The sequence below is a fragment of the Rattus rattus genome, chromosome X (assembly GCF_011064425.1).
Source record: "Rattus rattus isolate New Zealand chromosome X, Rrattus_CSIRO_v1, whole genome shotgun sequence".
Classification (NCBI taxonomy): Eukaryota; Metazoa; Chordata; class Mammalia; order Rodentia; family Muridae; genus Rattus; species Rattus rattus.
In genome coordinates, this window is record NC_046172.1 from 56952266 (window position 1) to 56967641 (window position 15376).

Sequence of the window (15376 nt, forward strand, 5' to 3'; positions counted from 1 at the left end):
CTACAAAAAGAGAACAAGCCGAGAAAGAAATTAGGAAATGACACCCTTCATAATAGACCCAAATAATATAAAATACCTCAGTGTGACTTTAACCAAGCAAGTAAAAGATCTGTACAATAAGAACTTCAAGGCTCTGAAGAAAGAAATTGAAGAAGACCTCAGAAGATGGAAAGATCTCCCATGCTCATGGATTGGCAGGATTAATATAGTAAAAATGGCCATTTTACCAAAAGCGATCTACAGATTCAATGCAATCCCCATCAAAATACCAATCCAATTCTTCAAAGAGTTAGACAGAACAATTTGCAAATTCATCTGGAATAACAAAAAACCCAGGATAGCTAAAACTATCCTCAACAATAAAAGGACTTCAGGGGGAATCACTATCCCTGAACTCAAGCAGTATTACACAGCAATAGTGATAAAAACTGCATGGTATTGGTACAGAGACAGACAGATAGACCAATGGAACAGAATTGAAGACCCAGAAATGAACCCACACACTTATAGTCACTTGATTTTGGACAAAGGAGCCAAAACCATCCAATGGAAAAAGATAGCATTTTTCAGCAAATGGTGCTGGTTCAACTGGAGGTCAACATGTAGAAGAATGCAGATCGATCCATGCTTATCACCCTGTACAAAGCTTAAGTCCAAGTGGATCAAGGACCTCCACATCAAACCGGATACACTCAAAGTAATAGAAGAAAAACTAGGGAAGCATGTGGAACACATGGGCACTGGAAAAAAATTTCCTGAACAAAACACCAATGGCTTATGCTCTAAGATCAAGAATCGACAAATGGGATCTCATAAAACTGCAAAGCTTCTGTAAGGCAAGGGACACTGTGGTTAGGACAAAACGGCAACCAACAGATTGGGAAAAGATCTTTACCAATCCTACAACAGATAGAGGCCTTATATCCAAAATATACAAAGAACTGAAAAAGTTAAACCGCAGGGAGACAAATAACCCTATAAAAAAAGGGGGTTCAGAGCTAAACAAAGAATTCACAGCTGAGGAATGCCGAATGGCTGAGAAACACCTAAAGAAATGTTCAACATCTTTAGTCATAAGGGAAATGCAAATCAAAACAACCCTGAGATTTCACCTCACACCAGTGAGAATGGCTAAGATCAAAAACTCAGGTGACAGCAAATGCTGGCGAGGATGCGGAGAAAGAGGAACTCCTCCATTGTTGGTGGGATTGCAGACTGGTAAACCATTCTGGAAATCAGTCTGGAGGTTCCTCAGAAAATTGGATATTGAACTACCTGAACTACCTGAGGTTATATACCTCTATATTGGCATATACCTAAAAGATGCCCCAACATATAAAAAAGACACGTGCTCCTTTTATGTTCATAGTGGCCTTATTTTATAATGGGCAGAAGCTCTCAATCCCATAAAACAACAATGCTTGAATATCCGAAGCAAAGGACACACCAAGTGGAAGGGGGAAGCCCTTGGTCCTGTTAAGACTGAACTGATGAACTAGATTGTTGGGGGAGGCGCAATTGGGGGGGAGGATGGGAGGAAACACATAAGGAAGGGAGGGGAGGGGCTGGGGATGTTGGCCCAGAAACTGGAAAGGGAATAACAATCGAAATGTAAATAAGAAATACTTAAGTTAAAAAAAAAAAAAAAAAGCCTGCGTGTGGGCTGCTCTGTACTCTGCATTAGATGTTTCATCCCAGATGTTGTTGTTCTTTGGTCATTGGTGGCAGGGTTTTTATTCAACCCAGGCTGCTATAGAATTCTTGATATTTCTGCCACTACCTTCCAAAACACTTGCTATCACACCTTGGGACAAGACTTTTACTATGCCATAATGACATCTGAATAACTTGTGGATGTCCACATTTTGAAGGGCCGAGGTTTCCTGGCAACATCTATATGGCTGGGCCACCATGAAAGCAGATCCTCCAATCCCATTCCAGCCTTTAAGTGCTCATAGCTCTTGCCAAAATCCTCATTCCGGCATGCAGGTAGCTGGAGTCATAACTTCTCAGCTAAGCTGCTCTGATTTTTAACCCAGAAAATGGTTTGTAAAGATATTTTGATTTAGGGGGTCATTTGGTTGTTACCCAGTAATACACACTGAATATGGCTGAGACGGAATCAAAGGGACACTTGGCTACCGTGCTGCATCTGTGCCGGCAGATGGCAGATCCCTTCTTCTTCCAGGTGCCCTGGTATCTCTGTTGCTATGCCCAAATGGTTTTGGAAGAAGTAGTCGTTGTCACCTGGTTGAAAAGCTCTACAGACAACAGGCCTCAAAGTTCTTAGAGAGGATCAAGTAGGTGATGAAAGATGTTTGCTAGGTAAGAATTCCCTTTAGGCAGGTTGGCCTTCTTTTCTTTTCTTTCTCTTTCTTTTCTCATCTGTTCTTTGATCCCATTTCAGCTAGGCATGAGATCTCCAACACTATATATTATTTTCGAGACTGTAGATGCTGTCCCTGAGGTACAGGAGTCAGGATCTGACATTGACTTCTGTCCTTTTCCTCCCTGATAAACAAGTTTGATATTTTATACACTTCTACTTAGAGCCTTTACCCATCAGTAACAACAGATGCTATTTCAGTTTCTTGCCTGCCCCACTCCTGCTTCAGCTTTGGAACTCCCCAGCTGTCCTGATTCTCTCTACTAATAAATACTGCTAAGCTGGGGATCCAGAAGGATTGCTATCCACGAGAACCTGGATATATGGGAGGTGATCAGGCTTCGCTTCTGCATCTTGAGTCTGCCTTAGTTTCTCAAAAGCATCCTTGATGCAGACTAGTGAACTTGTCCCTGGCACTATTCCACATCTTCACAATAAAGAACCTCTCAATACCTCCATGGTGGCTAGAGAGGATATAAGGGTTCTTTTAGCTCCTGACAGGCACACAGACTGGAGATCATGTAGACGATGTGTCCAGTGGTCACAAGTGACAAAATTATTCTAAGTGATATAAGCAAGTCACAGATAGATTAGGCAATACAGCAGAATTACACTTAACATGAGTCATCTGTAATGAGATGCCCAAGTCATCTTAGCAAGAAATAGGACAGCAGGTGCAGGACAGAGAATAGGGAACTGTAGAGTTATTTCTCAATAGGTGTAGAGTTGTCTTAGTTAAGGTTTCCATTGATGTGAAGAGACAACATGACCAGGGCAACTCAACTCTTATAAAGGCAAATTGGGGCTGCCTTACAGTTTCAGAGGTTTAGTCCATTATCATCATGGCAGGAAGCATGGCAGCATCCAGGCAGACATGGTGTGGGAGGAGCCGAGAGTACTACATCTTGATTTAAAGGTAGCCAGTTAGCCAGTAGGAGACAGTGTGCCAACCTTGGTGTAGGAAACCTCAAAGTGACTTATTTCCTACAAGGCCACACCTCCTAATAGTGCCACTCCCTATGAGCCAAGTATTAAACACAAGTCTATAGAAGGTCATACCTATTTAAACCATCACATTCCACTCCTTGGCCCCCATAGGCTTGTAGCCATAACATAACACAAAATGCATTTAATTCAACTTCAAAATTTCCCGTAGTCTATCACAGTCCCAACGATGTTTAAAAGTCTAAAGTTCAAAGTCTCTTCTGAGATTCATGCAATCTCTTAACTATAATCCCCTATACAACCAAAATCAAAAGACAGATCATATCCTTTGAGCGCATAATGGCACAGGTTATACATTACTGTTCCAAAGGGAGCAGAGTGAAGAAATACTGGAACAAAGCAAGAACAGAAACCTGCTGGGCAAACTCCAAACTCTGTAAGTCCATGTCTAATGTCAAAATACTCTTCAGATCTCCAAGTCTCTTCAGCTTTGTTGATTGCAACACAGTTCTTCCCCCTGGGCTGGTTCCATTTCCTGTTAGCAGTTTTACTCAGCAGATATCTAATGGCTCTGGCATCTCTAACCTCTCAGCGTCTCCAAGGCAACCCAAGCCTCACCTTCACAGTTGCATGCAGTGGCCTCTCTGGGCCTTCATACAGGGACACGCCTGCCACACAGGAAGGAGATTTCATAAGCCCTTCTCCTATTCTTGACTCTAAAGTCAGGGCGATGTAGCCAAAGCTGACAAGTTCTGCTGCTGGCTGGAGCTGGAGCATGGCCCCTTGTTCAATTACATCTTCACTATTTTCTGTTTTCCACGCTACCCTTCACTGCCTAAGCTCGACTGTCCTGGAACTTGCTCGGTAGACTGACCTAGAATTAGGCCTGTGTCTCCAAAGTGCTTGGATTAAAGGCAAGTAGTACCATGGTAGATCCAAGCTTTTCTTTAAGTCCTTTTCATTATAGATCTTTATAAGCATGGCCACTATGCCTCAAGATCTAGGTTAAAGGTATGTCGGATCAAAGGCATGCTCATACATGTAAAATAAAAATAAATATGTTTTTGGAAAGGAAAATAATAATCTCATGTCAAGTGTTCTTATCACTTAGATACACATGTTTCTACACACGCACACACACACACACACACACACACACACACACACGCACATGCACAGACACAGGTACGCTTCTGTGTATGCATGCAACAAAAGGACAAAGGAAAACTACGGGAGCTATTTGATACATTTATTACCTTGATCACATTGATGATGCCATGCATGTTTGCAAACTTCTCAAATTGTATACATTGAATACATACAGCTTTTGTATATCAATTGAACTTCAACAAAGCTGGTTTTAGAAAAGCAGAGCATGGAGACTGTGAGAAAAAGAGTGGTTTCTGGTTTAGGTAGAGTGGTGAGGGAAGGTCCTCTAACGTTCTTGTTTGGTTGGTTGTCTGAAAAGGATCTTGCAAATATCCCAGACTGTCCTCCAGCTCCTGATCCTTCTGCCTTAGTCCCCTGAGTGCTAAGATGACAGATGTGTGTCAGCACAGATGAGAGGCAGGCATTTGAATGAAGGCCTGACTACAGTGAAATAGTGACCCTGGAGAAGGGGTTTAAAGGGGAAAAGAACATGGACATATCGAAGCGCTTCAGCCATGAATGACCAGTGTGCTTGAGGAATAGGGGGAAGGCCAGAGCACTCAGATCCACTCTATAAAATGATCAGAGCAGATTATCATATATCATACCATATATTCTTGATTCTCTGAGGTACCACAGGAAGTCTAACCTTTTTATTACTTTATGAGCCATTACTTTTCCTCGACTCTAAATGTCTCCTTATCTACCTTTCTGTCCTTTGCTTCTGGAAATGACTTCCCTATTTGGTGTTCAAAAAGAAACAGTCTGAAAGAGAAGTGGCCCATCTCTCCACTACCAAACCCATCACTTTACCAGCATCTATCCTCACCCTCTCTGCCTTTTCTAATACAAAGGATAAGCCCACTCCGTGCTTAGCATGGCTTCATCTCTCACTGTGCACTGGACTTCATATTCTACTGTCAAGTCAAAGACTTCATTCCCACAAACCAACTCTTCCATTCTTGTGCAATCATAACACTTTTCCTGTCTGCTTGATTACATCTCTACGCTTCTCCATGCCACAGGTCAGCTACCAAGAACTCCCCAGCTGGCTGCTATACAAAGAGCTCTCCTTTCATCTTCTCAAGTATTACTCGTTCACTCTTTTCTCATAACTCCCACAGATTGATTTTCTAAAGAAATGCACCAAAGGACAAGTGGGCCACAGAAATAAGGAATGAAAAAATAAACAGAAATGTAAACTGCGCTTATTAATTTCTTTGTAATCACAAACCAGTACAAAACACAATCAAGGCTATATCTATCCCCTTGGAGAGAGGTGATGCTGGCCAATGCTGGGGGACAGCTATGAAGATGGAGGGACCATGGTAACTCTAACCTGTACAAAACACAATCAAGATTGGAAGCAGGAGTCTCACTTAGCAAGGCTGAGGTGTCCATCTCTGATATTTGGATGTTAGGCTGCAGTCTCTGTTTCTGGATGGATCAGGAGGTGTTTGACACACTCCGTGATTTTAAGTGCCTATGAACAGAAGAATGGCCATGTGGTCCAGCTAGGGAAGATGAATGTTTTGGTTATATGAGTCATACAATTACTGAAGTTTCACCTCAGCATACAGAGCCAGGCAGGTGAGGCTGTCAAAGGGGCCACAGCTCCTTTCTATACTAGATTTTTTTTCCCAAAGCCTGAGTAGCACACTGTACTGAGTCCTGTTGCGTTGCTTTGGCATTTTGATCACCATGGAAAGTGGGCTCTCCACCTGCTACAATTGGGGATCGCATGCTGGCTCCCCTCAGCCTGGAAGACAGATACCATTGCTATTGAAGCCCTCACTCATCTAACCCATTATTTTAAAAAAAATCATTAATTCCTTGAGAAATTCATGCAATGTATTCTGATCCTATTCACCCCAGCTCCTCATTTTAACTCCTCCCAGACTTGCCTCCACTTCCTTACCCCCTAACTTCATGTTCTTTTTAAAACTTAAATAACTTTATGGACGCCAATTTGTGCTTCAATCTGTGGGTGTGGGGACATCCACCGAAGCCTGGTTCTTGGGACTCTTAACAAAACAGGAGAAGAAAAGTTCAAAAGCAACTTTGAATTCTTTTTTCCCTCAAACTACACAGGCAATCCATAAGCCAAGTCTGTCGACTCTGCTTCAGATGATGCCCATGATCTGAGTTAGCATGGTCCCTCCATCTTCACAGCTGTCCCCCAGCATTGGCCAGCGTCACCTCTCTTCAAGGGGATAGATATAGTCTCTGGCCAGATCCTGGTAAGAGCCTGGAGGTGGGGACTAGAAAACCAAGTGGCCTCTATTTCTTTCTAGATTCCCCTCATTCCAAAGGAATTTGAGCTGGATAGCACATTGAAACCCCCATACCTTCTGTCCTGGCTCGTTTTATGTCAACTTGACACAAGCAAAAGTCATCTAAAAGAAGGGAATTTCAGTTGCGAAAATGCCTTCATCCCAGCCACAGGAGGCAGAAGCAGACAGATCTCTGAGTCTGAGGCCAGCTTGGTCTACAGAGTGAGTTCCAGGAAAGATAGGACTTCACAGGGAAACCCTGTCAAGTAAAAACATTTTTTTACACAGTATATTCTGATTATAGTTCCCCTTCCCGAACTCCTCTCTGATATTTCCTACTTCCCCACCCAACCAAATCCACACAATTCCTTTCTCCCTCCCATTAAACTACAAAATAAATCAAAATATCAATAAGATAAAATAAAAACAAACAAACCAGATCAGAACAAAGCAAATAGAAAAAAGAACCAATAGAAAAATAAAAAAACCAAACCCATAACACTAAGACACATGCATTGCATACAAAGAAAATCCATTGAAAAAAATTTAAAAACATAATATATAAGCAAGAGAGCTTTAAAGTTTAAAGAAAGCCCAAACAAAGCACAATGAAACAAACAAACAAAACAGCTCTAAATATCCCACTAGGTCATCTACTGTAGGACCTAAGGACTGCCCTTATTGTGGTTAGTATAACCAGGGAGACTCTGTTGGAGAAAACTAATCTTTCCTTTGCCAGTGGTTATTAATTGGAGATAGCTTTGGGGTTAGGGATGGGAGGGGCGATTGTGTCCTCTTCCTCTGTCAGTGTTGGGGCCTCACCGGGCTTAGGCCTATACAGGCCATGTGCGTGCTGTCACAGTCTCTGTGAGTGACTTCATATTGCATCAGTCCTGTTGTGTCTAGGAGGCCTTGCTCCGCTGGTATCCTCCATCCCCTCTGGCTCTTAAAGCTTTCAACTTCCTCTTTCACAGGAAGAGCGAAGGAAGCAAGCAACAGAGTGAAGAGACAACCTATTGAGAGTTCCTCCTGTTCTAAGTAGAAGGTTCCTCCACGGTTGAATCACTATCCTGGAGGAAGCTCCTTAAAACAGAAGACAAACAACTCAAAACGACTCCAGGAAGTCAGTGAAACTGATCAGATTTACCAGGATCTTCCCTCCCAAGAGTAAACAACGAAGACCTCTAACAGTCAGTCTCAGACAAACCAAGCTGTAAAGAGGAGTCACACGAGCAAAGTAACCCCAAAGAAGCAGAAACAGGCTGAACTGCATGGAAGACGTTTAGAGCAGCTGCACCGCCTGGGAAGGCCACGCTCCAATATGTCGAGCTTGTCCGCTAGCTGTGCAGCATGTCCGAGGCTTTCCAGCTTTGGTGAGTACTCGCCCACACTGGGATGGGCTTTCGTGATGCAGCTGTGTTTGAGTCACTTTTGGTCCTGTAGGTAACCTCTCACCCACATTCCTGTAAGTAACCATAGTAAAACTCACTGGTTCACCAAGTTGGATTTTTGTGGTACCCATACTTGGGTTCGGCATGGGCTCCTTATCTGAGGTGAGTAAAGGTGTCCCCAGGAAAAGTCTTGGCATAAAACACACCCATATTTTCCTCTAGTGGTTTTCTACTTTCGGGTCTCGTGTTCAAGTGTTTACTCAGCTTCGGGTTGGTTTTTATACGTAGTGTGATACAAGGACCTAGTTTCATTCACTGGGTATGGCATCGGCACTACTTCGCCACCAGCAATGGCTAAGGGTTCGTTCTAATGTTTTTCACACCTTTGCCTCCTTTCCTCGTTGGCTACCTTTTCACGCCACTTTCAAAGGTGTGAAGAGTTCTCTGCTCAGATTTCTAGCTCCCTAAGAGCTGCTGACGTTGACCACCTTTCTGTGTTTATGGTTCATTTGTTCAGATACCTTTTTCGGAGAAACACCCATTTAAATCCTTTGCCCATTTTCATATTTGGTTAATTTTTTTCTTTGTGTTAAACTTCTTTAAATAGTCTGTGGACGAGGTCCTTATCAGAGGTATGATTGGTAAATGTTTTCTGCCATTCTGTGAGCTGTCATGTATTGATAACGTTCTTCGCTGCACTCGTTTTTAATTTTGATGAAGCTCAATTTATTATTTTTATGTGGTTGCTTGTACTTTGATGTCATGTATTAGAAGCCAGTGCCCACCAATGGGAGAAGAAGGGCTTGGTCCTGCCAAGGCTCGACCTTCCAGTGTAGGGGGATCCCCCAGTGTAGGGGAATGTCAGGGCGGGAAGGCAGGAAAGAGTGGGTGGATGGGCGCCGGAACACCCTCATAGAAAAAGTGGGAGGGGGATGGGTTAGGGGTTTATGGACAGGAAACTGGAAAAGGGGATAAATTTGAAGTGTAAATTAAAAAAATATCCAATAAAGAAAAAAGGGGGACAATAAAGAAGCCAGTGCCTGAATGAAAATAAAATTTTACCTTTGTATTCTTCTCAGTTTTATATGTTTGACTTTGACATCTTCGGCCTATTTTAAGTTAAATTCTTGTGTATATGTGAGGTAATTATCTTAATTCCACTGCTTGTGGACATCCCTTCCTGCCAGAACATTTGTGGACAAAATTATTCTTTCCCTCATTTAATCATATTGTCACAGTTGTCTAAAATCAACTAACCTTAAATGAAAAACTGTATTCCTGGCACTCTGATTCTATTTCATTGCTCTCAGTGTAGTTACTTATCCTAAGCCCATATTAGTCTTTTGGTGTTGAGCATTGAACCCAGGGCCCCATTCAAGATACACAAGTTCTCTACCACTGAGCTATGCCCTCAGGAACCCTACATTGCAGAAAATGCCAAAATTAGAAAGTTAAATTTCTAAGACTGTTTGGTCTATTCTGAGGCTGTTTCATTTTCATGTGAATTTAAGAATCAGTTCATTAACTTCTGCAAAAACTTTAGCCGCAATTTTAATGAGGATTACATTAATGTGTAAATCAATGTGAAATATTGCCATTTTAACACTCAATCTAAGAGCCTAGAAGCCTAGGATTTTTTAAAATGTATTAAACATTTAATTTCTTTGAATGTTATTATGCTTTATTTGAGACATAAAACGTGCCCTTGTTTTAAATATAGATTGTTTTGAGACAGCTTCTCACTGTGTAGCTACAGCTGTCCTGGAATTTGCTATGTAGACCACACTGGTCCCAGAACCCACAGAGATCCACTCACCTCTACTTTCCTACTGCTTGGATTAAAGGTGTGTGATACAATGCCTGGCTTAAACATTAATTCTTAAATGTTAAAGATTGAAGGTAGTTCATATGTGATGTTTTCTTAATTTAATTTTGAATCTATCCATTTCTAATTAATGTGAATAAAATTTATTTTGCATTTTGTTTATCAGTATTGCATTTCTGATTCAGGGTCTTTTTTTTTCTTTAATCTTTATTAACTTGAGTATTTCTTGTTACATTTAGTTTTTATTCCTTCTAGGTTTCGGGCCAACATCCCCCTAACCCCCCCCATCCCTTCTCTGGGCTTCCTCCCAATCCTCCCCATTACTGCCTTTCCCCATCAATCACGTTCACTGGGGTTCAGTCTTAGCAGGACCAAGGCTTCCCCTTCCTGGTGCTCTTACTAGGCTATTCATTGCTACCTATGGGTTGGGTCCAGGGTCAGTCCATGTATATAGTCTTTAGGTGTGGCTTAGTCCCTGGAAGCTCTGGTTGCTTGGCATTGTTGTACATATGGGGTCTCAGGCCCTTCAAGCTCTTCAGTTCATTCTCTGATTCCTTCAGCAGGTTCCTATTCTCACTTCAGTGGTTTGCTGCTGGCATTCGCCTCTGTACTTGCTGTATTCTGGCTGTGTCTCTCAGGAGATCTACATCCCCGGCTCCTGTCAGCCTGCTTCTTCTTCATCATCTTGTCTAATTTTGGTGGCTGTATATGTATGGGCCACATGTGGGGCAGGCTCTGGTGGGTGTTCCTTCAGTCTCTGTTTTTTCTTTGCCTCCTATTCCCTCCAAAGTATTCTTGTTCCCCTTTAAAGAAGGGTGAAGCATTCACATTTTTGGTCATCCTTCTTGGGTTTCATGTGTTCTGTGCATCTAGGTAATTCAGGCATTTTGGGCTAATAGCCACTTATCAATGAGTGCCTTACCATCATGTGTTTTTCTGTGATTGGGTTACCTCACTCAAGATGATATTTTCTAGTTCCATCCATTTGTCTATGAATTTCATAAAGTCATTGTTTTTGATAGCTGAGTAATATTCCACTGTGTAGATGTACCACATTTTCTGTATCCATTCCTCTGTTGAAGGGCATCTGGGTTCTTTCCAGCTTCTGGCTATTATAAATAAGGCTGCGATGAACATAGTGGAGCACGTGTCTTTTTTTATATGTTGGGGCATCTTTTGGGTATATGCCCAAAGAGGTATAGCTGGATCCTCAAGTGAGTTCAATGTCCAATTTTCTAGGAACCTCAGACTGATTTCAGAATGGTTGTACCAGTCTGCACTGATTCAGGGTCTTAATATGTAGCCCAGGATGGCCTCAAATTTGTGATGCTTCTGTCTCAATCCCTGAAATCTGAGTTTACATATATCTATTACCACAATCTGTTCCCCGTGTTTCCTACACACAGTATAATATCATCTGCAAATAGTTATGCTTTTATATTCTTTTTATCTCAATTTTTTTCCACTTCTTTTTCCTATAGAAATGATGAAAACAGATATTTTTTCCTTGATCTTGTCTTGGGAAAATTTTTTCTGTCAGAAAACTCATAGGGATCTTCTCATAGAATAGAAGCTCCCTTCTATTCTTAGTTTGGTGGACTTCTTATGAAAAAGTAATGAATAGGTTTTTGTAATTGGAGTTAAGTAGGTATTATTTCTGTTCTATCATGGTATATTACATCAATGACATTTTTATTTTAAATCAACCTTTCATCTTTGGACAGTACACTCTCATGGTTAATAAGTCTTTTATGTTATTGGCCCAGTATTTTATTATTGATTGAAGATTTTTGTGTCTGTATTCTTAAGATACATTGGTGTTAGATTTTTTTCCTGTGATGTCATTTTCTGGGTCTTGTAGCTGGATGATAAACACCTCATTCCTTCTTCTTTTATTTACTTGAAAACACTTGTTAAAGATTGGTGCTAATAGTTGATAGAATTTATTATTGAAACCATTTTGACCCTGGGATTTTCTTTGTAGAATATTTCTGAATAATTTTTAAAATTGCCTTACTTGTGGCTTATTCATATTTTCTCTTTCTTTTTCAGTTCTTTTTGGTAGTTAGGTAGTTTTGGAAATTTTTCTAATTCACTAAGTTACTTAATATATGTGAATTATAGCTAGTCATAGTATTCGCATTAATCTTTTTTATTTCTGTACGATAGCTATATGTCCTGAAGGTTGTCTTCTAACCTCCACACGTTACTGTGGCATGTGAGTGCCCTAGTCCCCTCAATAATAATAAGATAAAATAAAAATAGAATTGTGCTACCCAGTTTGTATTACTAATATTGATCCATTGTCATCACTGACAATGTTTTATATGATTTTTCAGGCTTTTAAGCTTGTTGAGATTTTGAAAACTGTCCTTACATTTCAGTCTACCCTGGTCAATAATTCAAGTTCAACCGATATAAATATGTGTTCTGCTTTAGTTGTCAAAACTAATCTATAGATGTGTAATAGAAATATAGTATTATTCAGCTTTTCTTATTAAACTTTTATTTAGTTGTTACATCCACAATAAAAATGGGGTATTGCAATCTTCAACCTTATTGTTAAACTGTCTATTTTTTCAATTATGAAATTTTTGTTTCATATATTTTGAGAATTATCAGAAACATAACTGTTTATAATAGTTATATTTTTTCTTGATGAACCAAATATGTTGGTATAAAATATCTTCCTTTTTGTGTGGTAACAACTTTTTACTTTTACTTATTTTTTAATCAAAAATAGATTTTTTGATCTACAGATGCACTTTTAAATTAATAAGCAAGGAATATACTTGTTGCTGAATGAGATCTAAGAGATTAGTCCCAATTATTAAGCAAATTTACAACTAGTTTGGGATATGACCTTTATTGAGCTTATCCACTGGAGTGGAAATAATGTCTGTACAAAACCAAATGTTTGTTAATATAACTTCTGCATCACAATTAAAATCCAAACGTTTTTTTTTAAAACAGTCAACTCAATCGAAACCTACTACTTCAGATTCAATAGCTTCTTTGAAGCCACAGTAACAACAAATATAGCTAAAACTCTCGAATGCAAAACCTCTCTCTCTCTCTCTCTCTCTCTCTCTCTCTCTCTCTCTCTCTCACACACACACACACACACACACACACACACACACACACCTGAGCTTCAGCACAGTCCGAGATCAACACACACACACACACACACACACACACACACACACACACACACACACACACACACACACACACATATCTGAGCTTCAGCACAGTCCCAGATCCAAGATGGTTGGCAGTAAGGCTGGAAAGGACTCCAGAAAGGCCAAGACAAAAGGCAGTTTCCCACTCACTCACAGCAAGCCAGCTTGCAGTTTCCTGTGGGCTATATTCATGGACACCTGAAATCTAGGACAACCAGGCATGAAAATAGATTTTTAAAATACATACATACTCTGATTTTAAAGACATACTCTGATTATGGTTCCTCCTCCCCCAACTTCTCATAGACCCTCCCCACCCACCCAAATAAACTCCTTTTTCTTCTCTCATTTAAATACAGACATCTGAAAAAAATATTACAGTAAAATTAAGTAAAATTAAAACAAACAAACCAGAATTGGACAAAAGAAACAGACCAACAGAATAAAAGAGACAAAAAAAAATATGAAAGAGACAAAAAAAATCAGAAAAGATATATAGACACTGAGACACAGATTTGCACAGAAGAAAAACTCATTAAAAATTGGAAACTACGGGAGGCCTCCCCTTTTCTAAAGAGAAAGGGAGGAGGAATAGATAGGTGGGACAGGAGGTGGTGGGAGAACTGGGAGGAGGAGGGAGGGGAAAGTGCCATCTGGATATAAAGTAAATAAATTAATTAATGAATTTTTGAAAAGCAAAATATCTGTAAGGTTAAAAACGAAAATCCCAAACAAAGCATTGTGAGACAGAACCCCCCTCCCAAAAATAGATTTTGTTTTGTGTTGGTCATCTATTGCTGGGCATAGGGCTTCCCTTCAGTGCGGCTTTTATATCCAGTGAGACTCTGTTGGAGAAACGAATTTTTCCTTTGCCAGTGGTTATTAATTGGAGATAGCTTCTGGGTTAGGGATGGGGACTTGTATCCACTTCCTCTCTCAATGCTGGGACTCCACCTGGCTTAGGCCTGTGCACGCTGCCACAGTCTCTGTGGGTGACTTCAAATATGCACGAGTCCTGTTGTGTCTAGAAGGCCTCGTTTCCTTGGTTACCTCCATCCTTATAATCTTTCACCCTCCTCTTCCACAGAGTTCCCTGAGCCCTGGCGGGGAGGCATTTGATGGAGACATCCCATTTAGAACTGAGTGTTTCAAGGTCTCCCAGTCTTTGCATCTTGTCCAACTGTGGGTCTCTATATTATCATTCTACCAGAGAAGGAAGCTTCTGTGATGATGACTGGATGGGACACTGATTTCATGGATATAGCAGGAGTTACCAGCACAAAATGACTTGTTAGGACTCATTTATTGCCAAGTTCCTTTAGCAGAACAATAGTCCTTAGTTTTCCCCTATGTCCCTAGGTTATGTAGTCTCAGGTTCTTGTCTCCGCAAGCAGTGATGGAGATCCATTCCATCCCCTGGAGTGGGCTTTAATTCCGAGTAGATAATGGCTGGTTACTCCCACCAGCTTTGTGCTACTGTTGCACTAGCATGTCTTGCTGGTAGGTCACTCGTTTAAATCATGGAGTCTATAGCCGGGTTAATGCTTTCCTTTCTCCTCTAGCAGGATGAAAAGCACTTTGCAGTACCATGAACACTAGTCAGCAGGGGTGAAGGCTCTAGTTAGGCACTAACTCAACTTCTCCATCTTCAGTGAGTGAAAGTGTTGCCTTCAGTAATAGGGCCTCACCGTCAGATTGCAGGATGCAACCAATAGCCTTGGCAGTAGACCGTGTGTTTAGGGGATTTCCATAGTGCCCTTTTTGGCCAACAGCTCATTAGATGTTACCCATTCCTGCCACTGGATGTTTTATTTGCTGATGAGAGATGCTCAGTTGGGCTCTGTCTCTCATTATTGAGCAGTTCCATTTACATCCTCGTGTGTGTGTGTGTGTGTGTGTGTGTGTGTGTGTGTGTGTGTGTGTGTGTGTGTGTGTGTGTGTGTGGTCTTCCATATTAGGTTTCCATATGACCCCTCAAATGGCCTTTAGTTTTAGCTGTTCCTTCCCATATTCCCTCCCTCACCCTCTTCCTCCTCCTCCTCCTCCTCCTCCTCCTCCTCCCTGTTTGATTCTCTCATTCCAGCTCCGCCCCCAGCTATCCATTCTGTTTTTCCTTCCTAGGATGATCTAATCCTCCTGACTGGTCCCTTACTAAATACCTAACCTCTGTGGTTATATGGATTGTAGCGTGCTTAGGAAAGGTTGAACAGCACACATCCACT